Source organism: Zootermopsis nevadensis, unplaced genomic scaffold (genome assembly GCF_977971745.1).
Source record: "Zootermopsis nevadensis isolate Lab colony 2312 unplaced genomic scaffold, Znev_1.0 Znev_ptg000022l, whole genome shotgun sequence".
NCBI lineage: Eukaryota > Metazoa > Arthropoda > Insecta > Blattodea > Termopsidae > Zootermopsis > Zootermopsis nevadensis.
The window spans coordinates 27026505-27049368 of NW_028259154.1; the positions used below are offsets into that span (position 1 = coordinate 27026505).

At 42.1% G+C, this 22864-nt stretch overlaps 1 protein-coding gene across 7 annotated transcripts in view; it reads right to left on the minus strand.

Annotated features, from left to right (window-relative positions):
* LOC110829231 (uncharacterized) overlaps positions 1-22864 on the minus strand; it is a 300697-nt gene that overhangs the window by 146248 nt on the left and 131585 nt on the right. For 3 of the 7 annotated variants that reach the window (XM_022062755.2, XM_087353951.1, XM_022062756.2), the window contains exon 1: positions 9221-10569. The exons of 1 other annotated variant lie outside the window; for it this stretch is intronic. The gene's annotated coding sequence lies outside the window, so the exon portion shown is untranslated. Of the gene's footprint in view, positions 1-5172; positions 5291-9220; positions 10570-22864 lie in introns of those variants that run through there. 3 more of the 7 variants (XM_087353954.1, XM_087353955.1, XM_087353952.1) reach the window with 2 other exon arrangements.

A 22864-nucleotide genomic window follows, 5' to 3' on the forward strand; every position in this document is an offset into this window, starting at 1 on the left:
ATGTAGCATACGTGGGAGAAGAAAAGTGCGTAAAATATTTTTGCAGGAAAACTTTAAGGGAATAAAACACCTGAGAGACCTAGATGTAAATAGTAAAGTAATATTAAGATGGATCTTCATAAAACAGGGTGAAGTGTGTGAATTGGATTCATCTGGCTTAGGATTCAGTTCAGTGGTCGGCTCTTGCGAACATAGTGTTAGACGTACCCGTGTTAAAAAGGGCAGTCTTTAGCAGAGAAATGTACGCATAATACTAACTTATAAATAGAACGCTTGGTCGCAGTAAGCATTTTAACTACATGTGTCTCACGGACACACATTGTGCAAAATAAAATTCAGTCTCGACAATATACAAACATATTCACGCTCACTAATTTAAGCACTGGAGCAAAGTGATTGCCGTGACAGGTCATTAATAACGTCGTCAAAATTGTTTCAGCCGATTGTGAAGCATAAAGAATGCTTCTAACGCAGAAACGGCTTAACATATTTCTGTACCAGGTACATCTGCTTTCCCGTTCTAGGAAGATAATAAAATTATTATGCACCGTTCATCGCCATTAAAACCTGAATATTTTCGAAAATGCCTTTTCATTTCTACTAGAAAGTGATTCGACGTTTTTCGTTCCACATTTTCCGACCGAATATGCATCTATCATTTACGTGATGTGTGCCACAAGCAACGATAGCCTTTGTACCTTTGGACAGCCCCTGTGTCACTGGCAGGTCAATCTAAACTCGTGGCTCCACACTGCACGCGTTTTGACACTTAATTCGCGGCTTCGTACGAACTCCCACACTCCTCAGACGGGCTCTGAAAGCTTTCGCGCTCCAACGCCGCATAAAAATGGCAGACTTTTACTTTCTGGGTCCTTCCTGCTTGTTATTTTGTCAATTTATTCATCCTATATCCCGTCTGATTTATAACATTACGTTCATACGAAAATGTCTAGCCATACACTTCCTCCGTAAATTAAATCAGTTCCTAGGACCGGAACATAAAACAAGACCAAAACAGAGCAGAAAAACAGAAACACACGAACAGCAAACGAAGAAATATTCCGTATTTATCTCTTTAAAATCTCGAGAGTGGCCACCGTCTTGGTCAGGATACTAAAATAATAATCTTTCTTTATGTGATGGTGTTAATTACACGAAACGTTATGCGGCTGGCAATGAGCATAAATCCAATACGCAGTTCATAGATTTTAGTACACTGTGGTTTATAGCGCCTCTGCGTGTCACAGGGCCATAGAAAAGTTCTGAAGGCAATAAAAATCCTAACGAAACTTCCGCCAACTACTGTCACAAAATGAAACAACTGAAACCAGAAAAAACATAATTCTAGCCATGTATATCACACACATATTCCACATATATCCGTAATTGCTAAGCAACTAACAGCTTCTCTAGAAAGATTCTACTTCATACTTCATCCAGCTTCCGAAACGTCGTGTTCTTTTGAATACCTTACTACGGACACAGTCAAAGGGTTCAGTAATACCAAGTGTAAGAGACCATCGTCAGAATCCAGTTACATAAAAAGAAGACAAGTATTTCTTGTGGAGCTCCACTCCATTTTCTGTCAAGATTAACACGCACAGCAGAAACCACGAGGGCCGATAAGATTAAATACGCAGATATTTCTTTGCCAGAGAAAGAATCTCGTTTCTTCACCTGCTCTTTCGTAAGGAATGAATATCTGAGTACAAGAAAGATAAACCATGGCCCAGATACGCTGATAAAAGATAGCCAGACAATAATACAGCAAAGCAGCTGAACGGACTGAAGGCGAGGGAACGGGCTTTTCAGCTTTCGAAAGCTTCAATTCGAAACGAAACACAAACTGGATTCATTGTGTATCAAGACACGACATTCATAAAATTATCGGCTATATTCTCACAAAAACACCGATGATTTGTGAAGCCACAAATACATTTCCAAGGCACTTCGAAAGACCATTAGTCGTATTTAGATGAAGGTCTGATAAAATCCAAGTTCCTCCAACTCTGAGGTAACGCTATTACGTAATTCTGTTCAGCAGAGTCCTTGATAATGTGACAGACCCTCTCCTGATCAAGACATTCCCCGTCAGAATAATTTCAAATACCCTTAATTTATATTCATCCCTTTAAATGAGATACTCGATTACGGAACCACACAAAATAAAGGTTAGGATATGGTGAAATGTAATCAGAATTTGGTGTAGCCACTCCTAAATGTTCCAATTCTGCCACACATCCGAATTATTAATTTGAAATCACTGTACTCGTCTGACGAATAAAACATCTGGCCTTCATTTTCTCAATTATCAAAATGCTTTAAATGTCATGTCTCTTCATAGCAAAACTGGTCACCGATGGACCGCTTACGAAACGTCGGGAACACGACCTCACACCGAAAATTAAACAGCTGCGTTGCGACGCACATGAATTATTACCGTGCTAACGTTCATTCTGTAATTTAAGAATAATTTCTTGCTCTCTGAAAGAAAATTTTTATTCAGACATAAGCTCTTTTAAAGCACGTAGCCGAAGATTTACAAATAAAACAATTCCTAACATAAATACGTATTTCGCTTTACAAATGTGGCCAATATGAGATTTAAAGAAGTGTTGGAAGCCAAACACTGGCACTGCAGGTGTTTCTGACGATTTCAATTATACCTTGAAGCCTTTAAGGTTTCGTATGTAATATTTAACTTCAAATAACATGAATCTGTTGTCAGTGATGCGCGATCAGTTCACCAGGTGTACACTTCGAATCGCAGAACTCATTTTGAAACGTCTGTCTACACTGGCTCGCATTTTAGAATTTTTATGAATTTCCAAAGGGACTTTCAGGGCGTGAGTGGCACAAATCCCATATTACAATCGACGTTCGGAATGTGATGTAACGCTCCAAAAGTCGAGAGAGCGACATTCAGCTCTCCAACCGCCCGTCAGTCTGTCCAACATACAAACCTCGACCGACGTAATTGGAGGGAAATCAGTGACAGTGACGGGAAGCCGATGGCTGACAGAACGAACCACGCCGCAACGTCGTGGTGTTAGGATAATGAAATACAAGAGCAGACTGATGGGCGAGGCATGCAGCACAAAAGGCGAGGATGAGGAGTGCATCCACTTACACTTGGAACGTTCAAGAGTCCAAATATTTTCCTGGGAGGTTACTTTGAAGACAATTGACGTCTGTCTACCCTCAAAGTAAAGAGTACAGGTTTTTGGTCACACTGCGGTGGGGGGGGGGGGGGTTAAATTCACAGGCAGATTTCATTTTTACATTTCTAGTTACCTACTTTAACAACTTAAAAAAGTGATTCTTTTTTTTAAAATATCACCTACCAACAAACATACAGGTCTATATTTTAGAATGAATCGTATAATCCAGTGGTATTCAACCTGGGGTACGCGAAGACATCTAATGGGTACGTGAAATTTAAAAAAATATATATTATTTTATGATAAACACTGAATAATCAGTAATGTAATTTCTTTAATTTATTTTAGATGTAGATTATATACTACGTATAACTTGAATTATACACCAACAACTTTGGGGGTACAAAGTTGAAGAGAAATTATATCTGGGGGTACGCGAACAAAAAAAGTTGAATACCACTGGTATAATCGATATACTGCATTGATTAAGTTTATAATACAAAAGTCGATGCCCTCTGAAAGCACCCTGTTCTGTCAACAATCCGTTTCCGACAAACAAACGATTTAGTAGATTAGAATTAGAGAATGTTTAAAAAGTACACACGTGTATGTATGTTCGTGCATTTCGGTGAAAATTTTGGAAAGTACATAAATTACACTGCGATTAGTTCGTTCTGTTGATAAGATGATAAGCAGATAACTGAAATCTGAGGTTGAAGAGATAACCTTATGTTTTTGAAGTGTCCGCAGTGTATAATAACGATTATAACGAATGATTTCTAACCAGCAATTGTCTGTCATGCAGACAGATAACGCGAAGACTGTTAAAATGCCACGTTTTCGTCTTCTGTGATTCTAAGAGCGTAGACAATGTGGCGTTTGGTCGCTTAAAACTTTGAATCATAAACAACAGGAAACGAACAGGTGAAAAATTACCGAGCACGGACGAAATATCACGTCACTAATTCGTATCTATCAGTTGCAATGGTACATTGTTTCATACCTAACTATAACAGCACACTAAGAGGATTACTTCGTCTAGAAAAAAAAATGTTTTTGCAACAGAAGTAGTGTTTGAGTAGGTATTTATTCAGACAATTCAAATAAAATCCCCCGTGTGTGTACACCCACACACACACACACACACTGCTTGTTATGAACCAGTGGATTTTAGGAAAAAATAAAAAATGAAGATTGTTCCAGTATTTTTGACGATAATAGCTTTGTGTTATGTAGTCTGAGATTAAAACAGTATAACAGTCCGTTCGCGTGTTGCTTTCAGCTTAGCTACATGTCAATATTAACTGAAACGAAATGAAGTTTTACAGGTATTAAACACAAATTTCTTTTTTACAGAACTACAAGTAGTATTGCCTTATTTTCAAATGAATTTAGGTGTATTTAATAATTATCAACCATCAAGTACAAATTAAATCGCAAATTCCCCCTTACTGGAGCCTCTGATTGTTAAATGATTCCAAACAGAAAAGGAAATTATCATTACACGATTACAGTGTCGACAGGCGTAGGAAGAGGATAATATTAAAGTAAAATTGAAGGAGATGTCATCGACTGGAGTCAGGCGGTCAGAATAGGGTCCAGTGGCGGGGTCCTGCGAACACGGGCAATGCAAATTTGGGTTCCAGAAATGCGGAATCTTTTGATTGGCGTAACAACTATCAGCTTCTGAGGACGGAATCCATTCTCCTCCCTGTACCATTTACTGAATGTACACGACGCACCCGTGAACTGAGGTAACCTACCCGTTACTTTTTTTGGGTTCCCCCGCCCAAAACTGTCAAAGAATCTACCTAAGCCCTCGCTCCCCTCTCTTGAGACCTCTTCAATAGAAGCCTTCTGTGCGTGACCGACTCCTCGGTAATTATTTAAAGTTTCTGAAAAACCGACCCAAGCCCCACAAAGACATTCTCCTTATTTATTACGCAGTGAAGTTGCCCCATCGAAACCGTTCACACTTCACCACCCTAAGATCATCCTGAATAAAATCTACCTTTTATGTGAGACGCTTCCAACATAACCTGTCTTCTGGGATGTTGCGCCGTGTAGTTTCCTAGCAACAGACCGACGTTTCGGAGATGCTTGCTGCTTCTTTCATAGCACACACGTTTACGCATTCGCTCTGGCCCACCCTCGCGAGGCACTCCAACTGCGACAGTCCACGTTATAAAAAAACATATCGCACTGAATCTTAAACTGCATTATCACTTCTTTAAGAGATAAAATAAACTTCTCTCCAGGTGAAGTCATGAAATTACAGACTACAGATAAGACAAGTTTCTACACTTCTAGTGCTCGGAAAACACGTTGCAACGGAAGACAGCAAAACTTTACAACATTAACTCCAAGTTCTTTAAGATACGGTTTGTTGAGATTGCCTTAGCCTCACATCAGCACCGCACAGTTATTTATTATGAATATATAAAAATAGACGCGTACGTCCGCGATCAGTAAATAAATGAAACCTTAATTACCAAGGAACGAAGCAGCTGTGGCGACAGATCATTCTGCATGAGCTGCGGTCCTCTAGAAAGACACGAAGTAGCCGAGAAAGGTGGGCGGACCAAAGTTCAACCTTTCACTCAACCACCAAACACATTCGATTCCACCCAGAAACGTCTGCCTCATTACGGAGGCTGCAATCACATCTGAAAAGTCGGCAAACATCTACCGAGACAACATCGCACGTCTGTGTTTATACCCAGCGGATGAAGAAAACAGGTGCACTATTTTAAACGAAGTGAGTGTACCTCAGTGCTACGACCTCCTGCCCCCGTGACGCCATCAGTTTCCCTGGTACCTCCGGTCTGGAGAGCGACACACAGAGACTTCACGTGAAATTAATCCGTTCCGAAGCGACAGACAATTTCTCAGAGTGCAGTCTGAGAAAATACATTGCAATATTATTCTGACATGTCCTCTCCACTCTGAAGTTACCACTTGCAACCTCATTTACAGAGGCAGTGCGTTACTACCTAAGTCACAGTACGGACTGCCTCTTATAACAACAAGCGAGTGACAGAACCACCATTTGTTAGGAAGACAATGAAAGGAGGAGGAGGAGGAGGAGGAGGAGGAGGAGGAGGGGGGGGGGATTAAGAGAGAAAAGTAGATAACAGAATGACAAACATAAAGACATTCAACTTTTGCTTTTGGAGCGGCTGAAGTTTCTTCGACCGATAAAGCCGTCTTCTGATTTCTTGCACGAACTTTGCCAATTAAATTAATGAGAGCGACAGTCAGGTTATACACGAATACGAAATGCATAAAACAACCAAATTAAATGGTATACATGAATAATACGCTCGATATCAGCCTATAATATCGAAGAAATAACAAGAAATTGGGTTTCATAATCTCTTTCGCCGAGTTTTGTCGGCAAATACGTCGGGACGAGAGACGTTCTGCTGTTCAAACGCCCTGATGATATGAAAAACTGAAAGTTCAATGAAGTCATCCAAGTACGTTATTCCTAAATGACAAATTTTACAACAAATATCGGGGTCTTTAAGTTCTAAATTGCCAGGTAGTTCCATAATCGGTATTTCAACCGTTCGAATCCTGCACCACGCCACACAGACACGTGGGGAAATGGAGGTACAGCTCCACGCGTTCTTAATTTCGGCCCAGCGAGTGAATCCTGCGATATCAAAGATGGAGTACCAAGAACTTTCACTCAATCAAAAAATAAATTTCCGTTCCACACCAGTGACTTACAGATAAAAGACTAATTACCTAAATGGGTTTTTTTAACAGGTGAGGTCGGGAAGAGAGCGACAAACCAGAGCACGGATTGCTAACCCCTCGTTTAAAACTGCACTTTTCCGGCTAATATGGAAAATGATGTTCCAGTGGCCCCCAAACCCTTTCTAGGCCTACGGCCACACAATCACAGCCTGTAATCCTACCAAGGGCCCCAAGATCGTAAATGAGAACACTTCATTAAAACTTCAATGCAAGTTATTAAAAATTCTACTAAATTAAGCCTAGCATTCACTCATATATTACTCAATAAATCTCTTGGACGTTTTAAACTCTTTCCGTACCACGTTTAATTTATCTTGATACATTACCCTGCACGCGTTCGTCACAATGACGCACGGCTTCGCGTTCTTAAGATGAACGGCTGAACACGCCACGTTCTTCGGCTCAACAAATATTGTGCGGTATTTATAAAGTTATCTTGCAGGAAAGTTGTGCTACTGAAGTGACTCTTTTGATGTGGTGAAACTTTGGGGATGAAGACACAAGTTGGGCCATAAATTCAAAGTTTTGTTCCTAAGACACGCGCGTATAAAAGGTTCGATAAGGCTTCGCTAGGAGTTACCGCTACTTGAGAAAACTTTCGCGAATTTCGCGCGGCCAACTGGACCGTTAGCCATGCCATTGTATCGTCAAAGTCAGACTTTATTAACGTTCTTCTGAAGCTGTTCAAGAGTTTCGCCAGAATTCAGTGGCGGATCCGTTCAAGTTATCCATTTCTGAACAGAGAAACAACCTTAATGCTTGAACTTTGGAACTATCTAACGAGTGGGGAGGTAGGGTACAATGAAAGCTGCGAGATACATTTAAATTTAATACGCACCAGTCGACAGTCCATCATTTTACTACGTAGCGTTCGGAATGGACTTCAACGATGAACATGTACGCATTCGAAAAAACAAATGGTGAAGGTTAGTTCAAATGCAACTAGAAAATAATAAAAAAAAAATAGATATTTATGTCCCAGTTTAGTTAATTTATGGTTACAAACGTTAATTTACGTGAAAACGCACGGAGACAGATCATTCTGATCACGTGGTAACATCAAACAGCTACGTGACCTTTTGAACTCGGGTCGTGTTATACAATGTCAATTCGTAATCGTGACAATCATGCAGAAACTACGTTCCAGCCGCCCAATACGTATGCAACCCGCACGTCTGAATTCGTGCTTTTAACTCTCTGACGATGCAAAACGAAGAAGATTCAGTCCATCCAACAAAAAAGGGACAATCCTATTAAGAGGCAATTACAATCTTTCCTGTTGTTACCATTATTATTCGTGTTAATCAGGATTTAACACGAAGTTACTAACAACCGTAAAATTTGCATCAGTAACAGCAGCTGAAACCTGATTTATTTAACAATCCCACACACACACTGAAGCTATAAAATCTGTACACTGTAGGACTTCATTACGCATACAAATAAATTAACCACACAGGGTACATTCATTCTAGAAAACTAACAGTCGATCAGCCAAAAAACTTATCCAAAACACAGAAATAATATATCAGAACAGCCCACTTAGCTCTACCCCATGGAGTTACTTGTAACAGAGCTGTTTATATTCCTACGGAATTATGACCAAGTCACAAACATGCGAATAATCAATTGGCTACACTGATAAGTACAGAGATTATAATAATGATTATTACGCCTATGTCATTAGGTAAACTTAAGAGTAAATGCGAGACGTGCCTATATTAAGGAGGTTCATTCCATGGGGGTTAAGCATTAAGTGACAGAACAGCTGAAAACAAAAGCTCTTCTCAACGAGACAAAGCTTAAACCTGCAAAACCATAAAATGTTGGTAGCCCTGAGTCAGCCCGGACAAGGACGAACAGCGCAGGTGTTAAAGAAGAAACAGTAGAAATCCACGAGGCGGCTACAATGAGATTATTAAAGTTCGTATAACAAAAGCAATCCTCTTTATGGCCTCGTACTGTAACTGAGAACAGAATAACTAAAACCACCATAAAAACCATAATTAAAGGAAATCCTACGAAACCGTGGCATTTGCTGCGTTTGTTAGCAGTCGTTTCCATTACGAATTTCCATTGTTGGTGAGAAACTGTGATGAATCCAACAAATCCGAACATTCTTTAGAAAATAATTTTACAGCCAGGCGAATAAAGTAATTAACAAGTTCTCGATTATTATAAATGCCGACAGTCATCGTCGGGGAGGGGGAGAATTAAGCAGTTTTTTTTATCTAACCTGAATTGTACCAAGATCATCATTTAAAAAAAACATACCGAAACAGAGTTGTACTTACAAATGACGGGAACTGCACTTGAGATGCTCTCCAGAAATCTCCAAAACAATTACACGTTTCACTGTTTTAAAAGCACACTGTTTCGGATAGTTTCAGCTCCACCTTCATCACGACGTGTTTCACAGTGTCACACTAATGCATACATGTGGGAAAATTCACTCTATGCTGGAATTTAAACTTTTTTCACCAATATTTACCGTCTCACACACACGTGATTGTGCACATCTAAGATCGAAAATCCGTACAAAAAAAATCATAACCAAAAACTCTCAACGTAATTACAGCAATTACATGAAAACTAACGCACGATTCTGAACAACGCACAAACTAGAGAAACGGAAGGAAATGATCACGTAAAGCGAAACCATTTGTTCAGTTTAATAAACCGATTAAAATGTTTAACTTTAGGTTACGATATGAGCAGTTGAGGCCAGAGAAATGAACTTGTCACTTCATTCCGTCAGTATTTACTACCCGCAAAAACAAACATGGCGCTTTCAAACCTTGACTGAAGACTTTTAGTTGACAGGCAAACATGAACAGAGAGCAGATCGAATTAAACGATAAACCCTACAGATGTTTTACAGCACGTTTCTATCTTTAAGTATCAAGAATACACGTTCCTTGCTCTAAAAGAATGCATGAATATTGTACGTTTTGTAAACAAAGTAATCCAAATGTTTTGGCAAGACCAATACAAATAACCCTTCCCCCAAATTGCTACATGCAGTGAACCCAATGAGAATGCACCGTTCAACTCGGTTGTAATTAAACAATAAATATCCCGACTTTGTTTTATAAATTCAAAGGCCGTGTTATGGAACACATTAACACCAAGAATTGATCCACTGCAGAGCTCTGGATAGATTTAAACGCGATACTAAAACACGTATTACGTACGTCATGAACACAACGAAAATCTAATTGGAAGTTACTGCACACCGGACGTGACGTGGAGAACTATTTCCCACCTACTGCAACGAACGTGTAATTCACTGCAGAATTTGATTAAAAAAACGTTTTCACATCAACACACAACAATGGAAAGCAGAGAGATGATTTCAAGCAGCCACAGTCGCCATTACAAACAAATGACTGATGATCACGCGCACACGAGTATATTCATTCGGCGAACTGAACACTGTCGAATGTGTTTTAGAACGATTACAAGCAGAAACAAAGGCTTGCTTTCGAACTGTAGCCTTGATCACTTCACGTTTAACACTTGGTGTTCATGAAGATCGCATAAAGACACTTTCTGTAACGTAGAAGAACTTGTTCTGTGATTGTCGACCCTGGCTTGAGAACAACACCGCAACGCCATCGAAGGAGAAACACGACTGATGCCTGTGAGCAAGGAGACAAACGGGCGATGTGAACTTCACCGGCCGACTGCATGTTTGGTTACCTGTGAAAGGCCTCTACACACGATAAGGCAGGGGAGCTTAAAGCCCTCGCAAGGTCACTACACAGCGCGAATAAAAAATAGTGCAGGTCGTGATATTTCAGGTTCTCACGGGGGCGAATATGAAGATGGCCACAGGTGGCTGTCATCTGGGTTCAAGAGTGAACAATTGAGATAAGGCGCCGACAAAGGAGAGAATCTTAGCGTTACGTAGATCAGTGGTGTTCAACCTGGGGTACGCGTACCCCCGGGGGTACGCGAAGATATCTTAGGGGATTCGTGAAATTTAAAAAATATATATATTATTTTATGATAAACACTGAATAATCAGTAATGTAATTTATTTAATTTATTTTAGATGTAGATTATATACAACCTATAACTTGAATTATACACCAACAACTTTGGGGGTACAAAGTTGAAGAGAAATTATATTTGGGGGTACGTGGACTAAAAAGGTTGAATACCACTGGCGTTGATGATACCTCAACGTGACAAATAAACGTCGGTACTGATAATCCATATCCAAATCAAAAGAGGCTGGTACAGACCTGGCGGAAAGACACCCCCTTCCTCCCGCCAACCCCAAGCCAAACAAACAATGATTTGTGAGAAGGGGGTAATGCCCCCTGTAGTGTTTTGGTTGGAGATCAACGTTTCAGAGGGGCATCAGAAATTCATTGTCAGGGTTGAAGTGATAATTAGAAACTCTGATGGTTTACATGAGCGAAAGGTTGTCTCGCACAGCCATCCGAAACGTCCTTCGGTTCAGACCATAAATCAGGTTTCGTTCGTCGCCCGCTTTCATTGAAACAGCCACTGGACTTCCGCGGCTAAAGTTTGGTCCAGATTCCTCCGAGCCCACCCACCACTGGACTAAAAATAGATGAGATAACAGGACACGGTCCAGACCCTCACACTCTAATCCCTAAAGGTCCGTTTTAACACCGCCCTCCCACCTGAGCTAACATCTCAGAAAAGTTCTCTTCTTTTCAAGTTTTATAACTAAAATGTTCGTGCTACATGTCCTCATCCCATCAAGAGATAATGACGAATACTGATCATGAAGACTCGAGAAATAATAAGTGGGTTGTAATAATCAAAATCATTATCATCTAACCGTCAAGAAGTCTGGTCACTTGATGGCCAATTCCGGCTTCAACTGCCCTCTTTAAGGGTTGTCCAAATTCTCTCAGTCCATGTGGTTTGAAAAAATTGTCAGTGGACAATGTTTCAGATCATCGCGGTGATGAGTGCGATGATGGGTGTGATCTGGTGGAAACTGATCGATAATTCAAAGGTGCTTGCTGCCTCCATCATCAGGGCAACAAGAGTCTCTGAAACGTCGGTCGATTTACACCAGACTACGCGGCGCAGCGTTCAAGAAAACATCCACCTTCAATGTCTTAGTAGTCGAATCTTTCTGTGTGTTGTCAGGGCGTAGCAAACACAAGGGCCAACGCCCCACGAGTTACATCTCTTACCGTCTGTAGGGGACGCAGCGATGAGGGCAGCACGAACGCAGTGGACTGGAAGAACGAAGAATGGAAAGGCGGACGAGGAAACGAGAAGTGGCTTTGTGTTAGCACAATCCTGTGCGAGCAGACAGACCGAGCGACCATCCGACCAGTCGACCAGTCGACCTGAGATGCGAGCCTCTGCATCAGAAAGCACATACCCAGACACGGACGAACAAGAATCGGTTTAACAAAGTAGGAGATATCATCTCTGCTCTGTTTTGGTCCAACACAGAGGAGGGGGGGGGGGGGGGGGGTCGTCACTTATCACAAAGACTAAACTGTGTCCCGAAATTCTGTTACTAATCGGCGTATTTCATTAGACGCTTCGTTGCCAAGATACGCGACGCAAAATGATCCACGGACATCGAAATCTACTCGCGATCTACTTGAAAGCACTGCCCTGGAAATCGTCTGAAGAAAACCACGAAAACCTGTCGCAACAGTTGATGTCCTGGACGAGAAACAAACCGGGACTCCCCCAGATAAAAGTCAGAAGTCTTTGTACCGCTTAAAACATCTCGGTTCTCCTACTCTTTCGACGCCAATTATATTGGAGCGCGTGACGTTTGTCGGAACATCCGGATTTCGAGGACATCTGAAAATTCGCTGCAGATTTAGGACCCAGTGACTCCCTTCCAGAGTCCGTGGTAATGGTAACACGCGCTTTTAAACGACGCTCTCATGACATAATGGTCTAATACAGTCTTCGCAAAGTATTTACTTCAATTTTACGTTTATGAGCTTTCGCATTAAACCCCAGCTTCAGTCCCCGAGTTAAACTAATCGGTCAGACACAGGGAGATGAATGCGTTGTTGGAATTTATTTTCACACAATGTTGGTAGCAATGAATGGGTGTGATTGTTTGATTTGGTTGTGCCCGGGGGGTGGGGTTAATCGTTTAGGCACTAGCCAAGCCAGCGAGCAGGCACAGAGCTGAACTACTATATTAGAATAATTGAATTTCCCCACAGGCCTACAGCTCAGTGGGTGGTTTGTTTTGCGAAGGTACTCGCGTTTAGTTGACTGCACAAAATGAATACCATATTACAAGTCACCTGCAGTACCATATAATTCGATAGACAATTTTTCATTCCTCTCACAGTTGATCAAAACTATTTATAACGCGTTCGGGAGGATACGTAATAATATTTCCGCTTGGGACAGATTTCCTCAATGTCCTTAATGACTTTCGAAGCAACAGAAGGATTTGTATGAAATTTGATATAATTATGTCACACTAATAACGTGTAAGAGTGTGTCAACTTTAAAACCATCTACAGCCCTTTTCAAAGTTCTGACACAATGCACAAATCGATATGACCCTAAATACATGACAGGAATTAAAGCAACGCCTGATGTTAAATTATGTAACATCCGATTATCAACCCCCAACCCCCCTTAATTATGAATGCAACAAAACGTGGCTTGAATGTGTTGTTGGCGTAACATTGGCTGGCGACAGTTTTAACTTCATGATTATTTGACTGTGTGGCTGTTGGCAACTTAACCAAACCCCGGGATTAATCTCGTAAACACTCCTACGGATGTAATGGAAACCCCCAAATGACAAACGCCACAAGTTTTGAAGAAATTCGATGCCTTTACAGAGCCCGAAGGGTCGTTATCCCAAAACCCCATCCCGAGCCAGATGAATCCAGTCCTCATCTTCACACCTCATTTTTTATGATTAATTTTAATATTGTCTTCAGTATCTGCCCTTCATGTTTTCTGGTTAAAACCGCGTTCCACCAACCGGTGGTGTGACGTCCTGCGTCTCTAACAAATCTGGGCACGGTGAGGCGTCCCACTGCATAACGCAACCGTCGCACTGAGGAAAAGAACGCCTCGAAACAGAAATTCCCTGTGTAATTTCAAAGAAAATGCTGGAGTAACACCACCCCCGGTTAGCCGCCACCGGCCGAAATCTGTCTATACAAATATACCGTTAAGCATCATACTTGACTCCGATACAACGCCAAACAATTGTTTTATTCCGACTGACTATATGAACAAAACCCTAGAATATTCAGTTGTATTAAAACTTCTTCAATTCACGGATTAGGCGCGTGGCCTGTTCCAGCTTCTATGAAATCCACATTTGGCGTGATCTTCCAGGATCTCTGCATTAATACTGTGCACCAATAATCCAGCAATTACAAGGAAACTGAGAAATAAGTTCAAAAACCTGAAGGGGAAAACACTCAAATGTCCAAGAAGTAGATGGGAGGATAATATTAAAATTAGCATTAAATAAGGTGGACGGGCGTAGACTACATTGACTGGGTCCAATGACGAGCTGTTGTGGACATGGTAATGAACATTTGCGTTTCATAAAAGGCGGGAAATTGGCCAGCTGAGTAAATATCAGCTTCTCAAGAAAGGCTCTTCTCAGTTTGTACACCATAATTGATATCGGTTGCACATTAGACCGTGACAAGACGTCACATTAAGGTCCAACGCGTTTACACGACAATTCTTGGCATGCAGGTCGCCTGTTCAGTTACTCTGTGACATTTCATAAATTTCCCGCTGCATACAAACATGTCTTCCATACAAAGTTATTTACCACGGCGACGAACATAAACTGAAAAGCTGGTATTGAAGTCGCCGGAACAGTTGAAGTGAAGTTGCGATTCCTTGGAATTCTGACGCGCCTCGTGCCATCAATCACGGTTACCGGCTCCGAAGTGATCGTGGGAAGGGGCAAGGAGGCGTCTCTCCCCTGTTTTCGACGCCCTCAAGTCGCATCTGCCCAGAACCAACCGCTCCGTGAAAGCAATCTGTACCGATTTACAGAATTTTCTAAGCAACACAAAAACCAATTGTCGAAGATGGCCGTCTTCTGGGTTGTAGCGCCGTGTAGTCTGGTGGAAGTTTACCAACGTTTCAGAGGTCCTTGCCGCCTCCATCATCGAGGGCGATAAGTAAGCCGCGTTAGATATACTGAAGCAGGTGGGACAAGGTCGAATCTTCTTCCGACTAACGGGATGGAGCGCAGAAGGCACCTCTGAAACGTCGGTCGATTTCTACCGCATTATACGACATGACATTCCAGAAGACGGCCACCACCTCAGACGTTGCTGAGAGAACCTGAAACCTCACAAGGCATTCAGGTTTTCCACGTCTCTCCCCAACAGCTGCTGGTCGCTCACCCTCTCTTGAGAACAGTCCGATACCTGACTGCCTCCGAAGCCTACAGAAGGGAGCAAACCTTTCTTTTCTTCCTACGCCATTATATGTCCCCTCCACCTGCCCCTGGTCCAGCACGATAACCTCATTTGGATCTTAGTACAGAAGCGATATTAGACCCAGTCGCTTCTGTTCACACGGACGAGCCATAACCTGCTAGTATGGGGGCCGAGAACTGTGAATGCCAATGTTAAGACGATGGGTCATTCGCCATCCCTGAATAAGAGGGCAGGAACACCGGTAAACTCCTACCAGAATGTTCTTTAATTACGATGTACGTCCTATTTCCCAAGCGAAAGCGAGTAACTGTTAGCCAACTCTTTGAACTTAACAGAGTCTGCGTACGTACACACTCATGACATGTAGCAAAATTACATGATGGATGATATTTTTAAGGAGGTTGTGCCGCCGACCGAACAGTGATTTTAGTATCTCGGCACACCGCAAGAAACGGAACACCTGGTCCCTATTAACCTCCCTTTAGCGTTTCTCTTTTTATCTAAGAACTGAACGTAACCGGAGGGGCCCAGGAACCACGCACCTGCCGTCTGCAAGAACACGCTCCGACTGTACGAGCTTACAATTCGACTCGCCATTTCGTATCGCGTGAACCTCACATCAAGACTCCCGTTTCCTTCGACTTCGGGTTGACCCCGTAAGAAGTTATGACCCGGCACGGGTCCTACACGATGTGCGGCAACCAACAACCCTTGCAATTCCAAATTCTGCCCCTGAATCCTTATCGGCGGAGCAAGGACACGTGAATATCGAATTTCTCTCGATGCCGGAACTTACTCACATTCGATCAGATATTTTAAGTTCCCATTTCTCAACAACACGACGAGGATAAAGCGGCCGAAGTGTGAATCTGACCGTTCACAACAAAATAAAGTCGAGGTTATCAACTGGTGAAGCTTTATCGCCACTCTCTCTGTACTTCCTACTGGCGAGGCGTTTAAGAACAATTTTAATTTTACCTGGCATTACCACAGGGAAAAAGGGATCATAACAAAGAATTCAAAAGAAAACGAAGCCCCTGTAAAAATGTGGATAAATCCACCCCCCAAGCTAACTCGCAAGACCACACGGCGACATGACCCAGAGGAACGCAATCAAGACATTCGGAGTGCTCAGAAACACTACGAGACCCTTCACAAAAGAATATCGAGTTCTTAAACATGTTTTTAATTGTTTAACAGAGCGCGTTCATGAAACACAGCGAACTCGACGGGCTGCTCACTTGTTCCACAAACTGGCTTCAGTTCGCTCTTGGTCACGAACGCCTTTCAACGAAAACATCCGATCACAATAGAGTAATATAATATCGATTCATACCGAACTCGCCTGCATGCATTATCGATGCTTTAATTAATGTTCCACAACGAACGGGCATTAGTTTCGTAAAATATTTAACTGGAAACACAAATGGAACGAGGGCGGGGCGGATCAAGCCCATAAGTGCACAAACAAGTGTTCTGTACGTTCGCCGATGTTGACATAAGCATTACCGTGTGTAAATAATTTGTACTTATGGGAAAAAACAGAACTATTTATAAACTGTATGCTTATTCGATAACCCTGCATTATTCACATGCATCTAACAGACTAATTGATCATCGAGTTCACTCATCGGCTACGTGACTGCCGATGTAAGCATCTGACAGAGCTGATTAACACTTGACAACAAGGGAAAAAAAACTTTTAACATAGAAGTTAGTCATTGAATTTCATCCAAAAATATTTCGCTAAATAAACACCACGCCATGAAGCCGCATTCTTAAAATCAAAACTAACTGGATATGAACTTCGCAAACCGGCCGATTCACTCCCTACGTAATGGCACCTGAACCTTGTCGTGGTGGTGGGACTTGAGTACCTCAGTGACCCCAAGAGCTACTGGTAGGGTTGGTCGAGGGGGAGAGGTCAGACTAAGACAGGTACCCTGGTCCTCCAGGTTGGAGGTTGGTCACAAGGCTAACAACCTTGCACCGTAAAATGGAAGACGTTTCGAAACCTCAATCAAAGCCTCGGACAGACGGACCTATTGGAAGAGGAGAATTGAGGAGGCCATGGACCGAATACGGACCAGAGAGTCATAGAAGGAGAAGGGGCTGAACTGACCACAAAGCCTATCTGAAGAAGATGGCGGCGAACACAAGAATCTTGTGCATACCAGGAATCACCTCTCACCCCACCCTCCGGGTTCTACAGTTCACTGATAAGAGAAGTAAATTTGTGAACATCCGGTCGGATCCAAACCCGATTCCCGCCTAAAAGTCGTCGGGCACCTGGAAACATAAACGCGTCACGTACTTTTTGCACTAAAAATTAAAATACATCAAGATCCCTTACGTCGCCACACAGCTGGAACGAACGAGAAATCCCCGACTTAACAGATTGCTGTCTTCAGGCGCTTGATAGCCTGAAATTAACTAACACTAAATGGGACTCAGATTAACATTACCCTCGTTTTGAAATGGGACATCGGTTCATTGACAAATGAACCGATTATTTGAATGTGAGTGAATTTCAAAGCAGCTGTGCAGCTCCACACAGCAAATGCTTTGACTCGTAATAACTAATGGACCCTGCAATTTGCAAATGATGATCAGTTACCGGCGAGTTATGTGAAATTTATCACTTGTTACACGATTATATCGCAGGAACAAAACTGACACCAATGACTGGCAACGGTGGTCAGCAGCGAGATCACGTATCAGAGGGAACTCAGGTCACCCGATGCTAGGCAAAACATCGGAATACTCACCAGGTACCTGCAAAAGCAGACAGCGAAATGCGCCTCCGTGGGGGTGTTACAGGCTGTTTACGTTAGTTCGATACTCGGTTCGGACAGAAGTTTCATAGCAAACCGCTGTGTCCAGACCGTCTCACCGATGTGAACTGACGAGTAAGGCGGCCGGAGGGTGAGGCTCACGTTCATAAACTGACACAAAACAAAGGGTAAAGCTGCAACTCTGTAACTTTTAATAATCTGTACAATTGCAGATTAGGCAGTATGAGAACACAAATCTTGCTTGAACCAGGTGCTACCCCAGGCAATCTCCGGCAAACAGCGCTCCACTGATCACACAAAAACCAGAAGACTCCGGAAACAAGGCATCGACCTACTGCGACATGGGAGACCGTCATCAAAGCAGTTCCATTATTTTCCAGAATTTATAAGAATGATTAAAACACGCGGCTGAAGATTCAATTATGTTGCCTTGGGATTCTACTGTGGTAAAACATTAAGCATTTGATCCAAAAATTTAGTTATTATTTGCATAAATATGTGTTGCACTCTGGAGGTCGTACTCCACTGACTACGGCAATTCTGAGGTCACTGTCACTCTCAAAGGTCAAATTCTTGTCACCTGGCGCGATGGAAACTGGTAAACCCTGCAACACACTGGCGGCGGGAAATACGTCCCCTGGCAAGTGGAAACCTTCCATACAGGATTACGATTCAATATGTGTTGCCCGAATGCGTTTGATGGCTGAATTACATTATAACCACTTTATTTAATTAAACATATTACATCATTTAATACTTGGAAACGAATTTCCAGTCTCTGAAAAGGTTTCGTCCAAAAATAATAGTTATAGTAAATGTGAGTATGAATTCAAAACATGTAATGGATTTCACACGATTTACAAAACCAGGCACATCTCTTCGACGTGTGTCAACAGAGAAGCTTCTGACAAGAAGTCTACGTAAGTCAGGCAATATTCATAAAAAAAAACTTAATCAACAGACCCTACTGGACGACACAGAATTATCAAGTTTTCCCCCAAGAAATGGATTTAACCCTTTGAAACCGAAAGACCATCAAAATAATATTTAAGAATTCAGTCCGTACCGCAAAGAAAACACGACACTTCACGATCACAAAGATCAACCGGTCAAAGCACAGATACCTATGAATAGTTGCTAAATGTTGAATCAGGTGGTACATATAGTAACCACTGGGCTTTAAAAGGTTAAGAAATTCTGAAGTATTCCAGGCGACCTCCAGCAATGAGATTTGTAATGTCCAACTCGATCCCAGCAAAGGCCTTCTTGAAAAGCTAACAACAAGCTCAGTTATTTACGAAATTTATTCTTCAACCCCATATCCCAAAGGCCCATTCTAATATTATCATTCCATCTGCTCCTTGGTCTTCCGAGTGGTCTCCTTCCTTCAGGATTTCTAACCAAAATTTTGTATGCATTTATTCCCTTCCTTCCATGATTTCTTTATCGTAACAATAGGCCCATGTTCTGTATCTTCCTACATCAAACCCTGTTCAAAAATAAAGCAGTTTTGAAAGGACAGCAATTTCCCAATTTTCCTGTTAAAACCAGCTGACCAGTTAAGCGGAATGGACAAATGCATGCTTTGGTTAGCACGTCAGAATCACAGCAACACCGCGCAACATAAAATGAGCACAGTGTTAAACCCAGAACGAAATACAACGCTGGAGATAAGACGCTTATCATCTCAAGGAGGTGAGCGAAGCGGTCACACACAGATACGTCACGAACTGCTTCAGCCCAGCTCATCCGCCCCAGTTTCTGAGAGAGGGTCAAAGCTTGCCAACCCTCTAAAAGACTCTTTCTGTAAGAGTAGAAGAAATCAATGGAGATTTTACTGGCCGAATCTACCGTAAGAACGCACGTGTTCTTCCCTTCTATAACAAAACACTGTAAACAAGCCACTCACGTCGGAGTGACCATAACCGACTTTTTAATTCTCCCAAAATCAGCCTTAAAGTTCCATTAACCTTAAACTTTAAGAATTGCCTTTTATGTGAAGAACTTTCTCCGTGTAAACAGAATGCTTCAATATTCAAGCCATAAAAGTTGGTACGCTTACATTTTAATGTTGTATTTCTTTCTGAAATAACTAAAGAAAGAAAATTATGTCTCGGGAGAACCTGGTTCACATCCCGTTGCGGCTAGCTGTCATTCTGACATTCACTTGCTAAATTCCTGCTCCGTCAGACGTTAAGGATAAAATAAATAAAAATAAAGATTAAATTAACCAGCGGCTCTGATCCCTGCTGACAGTACGACGAGTCCTCCGCCCCACAGCAACGCATTTCGATGGTCACTCTTCAGCGATGTCAATGAATAACCGATCGGAACCGAACGACAGAAAATATTCGAGCCTTTTTGTAACCGGGCGTGCACGCCGACCGATTCGGTCTAACGATTATCAGTCTTGTACAGATCATAAAGTATTCACGAGGCAAACACCACGAGCTTCAACACAAAGCAAAACGGAAGTACCTGGAACTGTTTTACGCCGTACAACGCAACTCTTTGCACAATAATAATTAAAATGTCCTGCATTTTCTCAAAATAAAAATACCAAGGCAATCCTTTAACGGGAGCCAAGAACACTCTTTATCAGGAACAAATCCTTCAAAAATTTCTCTTCCGACTTCAGCTTAGTATTTTGCTACCAACAAATACCTTGAACTTAAAATTTTACTAAAACAAAAAATTTCTTCGCCGTCAGAGCCTCTGTCCTGTCACAGTTACAGGGATTAAAATTGTCCCTTCCATCTTTTTCTTGAAGGTCCTTGGTAACTTTTACTCTTCGAGTTTACACTGATACAGCAGCAGCCATCACATTTGGTTTCAGGCATTCTTTACAGACGTTCAGACAACTTATTTTAACTATTTTTATTACCGTAATGCATATTTTAGTCCTCGAAAACGCGCTCCCTTCTTCAAAATTCCTGCCTCGGCACTTGAAAATCCAGACGGAAATGAAATATGTACGTACACTCAATGAAACAAGGTTCCAGGGAGCAGAAGAGACGGGAACTACGCTCACAGACGCTGCATTGTTCCCACAAGAGGCAGATGTAATAACAGCGATCTTGTATATCTCCAATTGTTCCCTGTACAACCCAGTTTGGAGCTTGGAATTATCACATTTTCCCCTCCAGCCATATAGTATTCAGGGGTAAAATATTCAAACATACACCAGGGAGTATCATGTTACTCTAGCATTATGACGCGTATAATGGCCAACCCTTAATAATATGATCGAAGTTTATGGCCTATTGAAGCCCTCTGTTCGCACAGAATTTTCGCCCATTTGGTTGCTAATTTTATGATGACTGCCCACATATGGTAATGGCTAATACCAGGGCTGTCCATAACCCAAACCGATACCAGTATACCTACAACAATAATTTATTATGTCTAAAAGAAGTCTGAAAACCCGAGGTTTTCTTAGGACCTCCATTCGATTAATCGAAACAAATACGCGCTTCTCTAAAACACACAGTAAACAACTGCCACGTTAATTGCATAAAACGAATTGCGTATTTTGGATAATCCGTTCCAATCTTTCGTAACATTTGTCACTTACGATTTAGTCTAAACCGTTAATACTTCCAGGATTACCAACATCGTCAAATCTCAGTTAGAATCTAGCGACCGCCCCCTCTGCCTCCCTTTAAAATAGCAACTCTTGACACCCCTGAATTTGAATTACACACACACGTACTCATGTACAATTATACTTGGTATTACTGCTCGTTTGTAGCCATAAACAATTAACCCTGTGTGGCCAGCCACACGGAGCGCTGTTGACGGTACAAAACAGTTTCCATTTGCCTTCGTGTGTTCTCATGTTCTCCAAGCCAGAAACCCTAAATCACCTCCTTAAATCTCTTGTTCCACGCAGTGTTTTAAAAAAGAAACACGTTTCGTCTGCAGCTGTGCAGGTAAGTAGCGGATCACAGAGCCTAATATTTTCTGGGAGGCGGTGACCCGTTTTAAGAGAGATGCAGTTTGTTCATGGCAATGCATCGTCAACAGTACTATTAAGATTATAAAATGGGAAAGGACTAGAGAGGAGTTAGGACGAAGTCACGGGGAGAACAGAAATTCAGGCAAAACCTAAAAGGAAAGAGACCATTTTGGGTATTCAACTGCTCAGTGGCGGATCCACAGTAAAAATGTCCTCCAGATATTCGCTGGTTCCGTTATACTAACATCACTTTTTCTAGCTGAATGTTTCAAGTTACACGACTTTCAATCTGACACACAAGTGCGTGTGAAAACTGCTAGTGGCTAAGTAATTCGCAGTATTGCCTACGAATAAGTTCGGAATTTCACCAAAATGCTTCACCACTGAACAAGGCAGGGCATTCTTGACGTCGGAGACCCACAACTGAATGTTGACCAACGCCGACAAACGTGTGCCACAGAAACCACAATGACCGATCGGGAAACCGTAGTCGGTTTGTACTCAGACACGAGACCACTGATCTGCACATCAAAGTGGGCAAAGCGGTTTATCTGGGTTAACTAATAACTCAGCCAAGTGGACTGCATGCCAGTTAATTTCTCAAATATGATCCCGTTGATGTGAGTGAGGCGAGCCGCGTCGGTAATTCCAGGGCTGACAACCACACCGCTTGTGGGACGAGGCGTGGGGGCTGTAACATCGTACAAGCTGGCAGTGGTGCAGCGAGGCTCCTCACTGGAACCCACCAGAGTCATATGAATGTAATCCACATCTTGC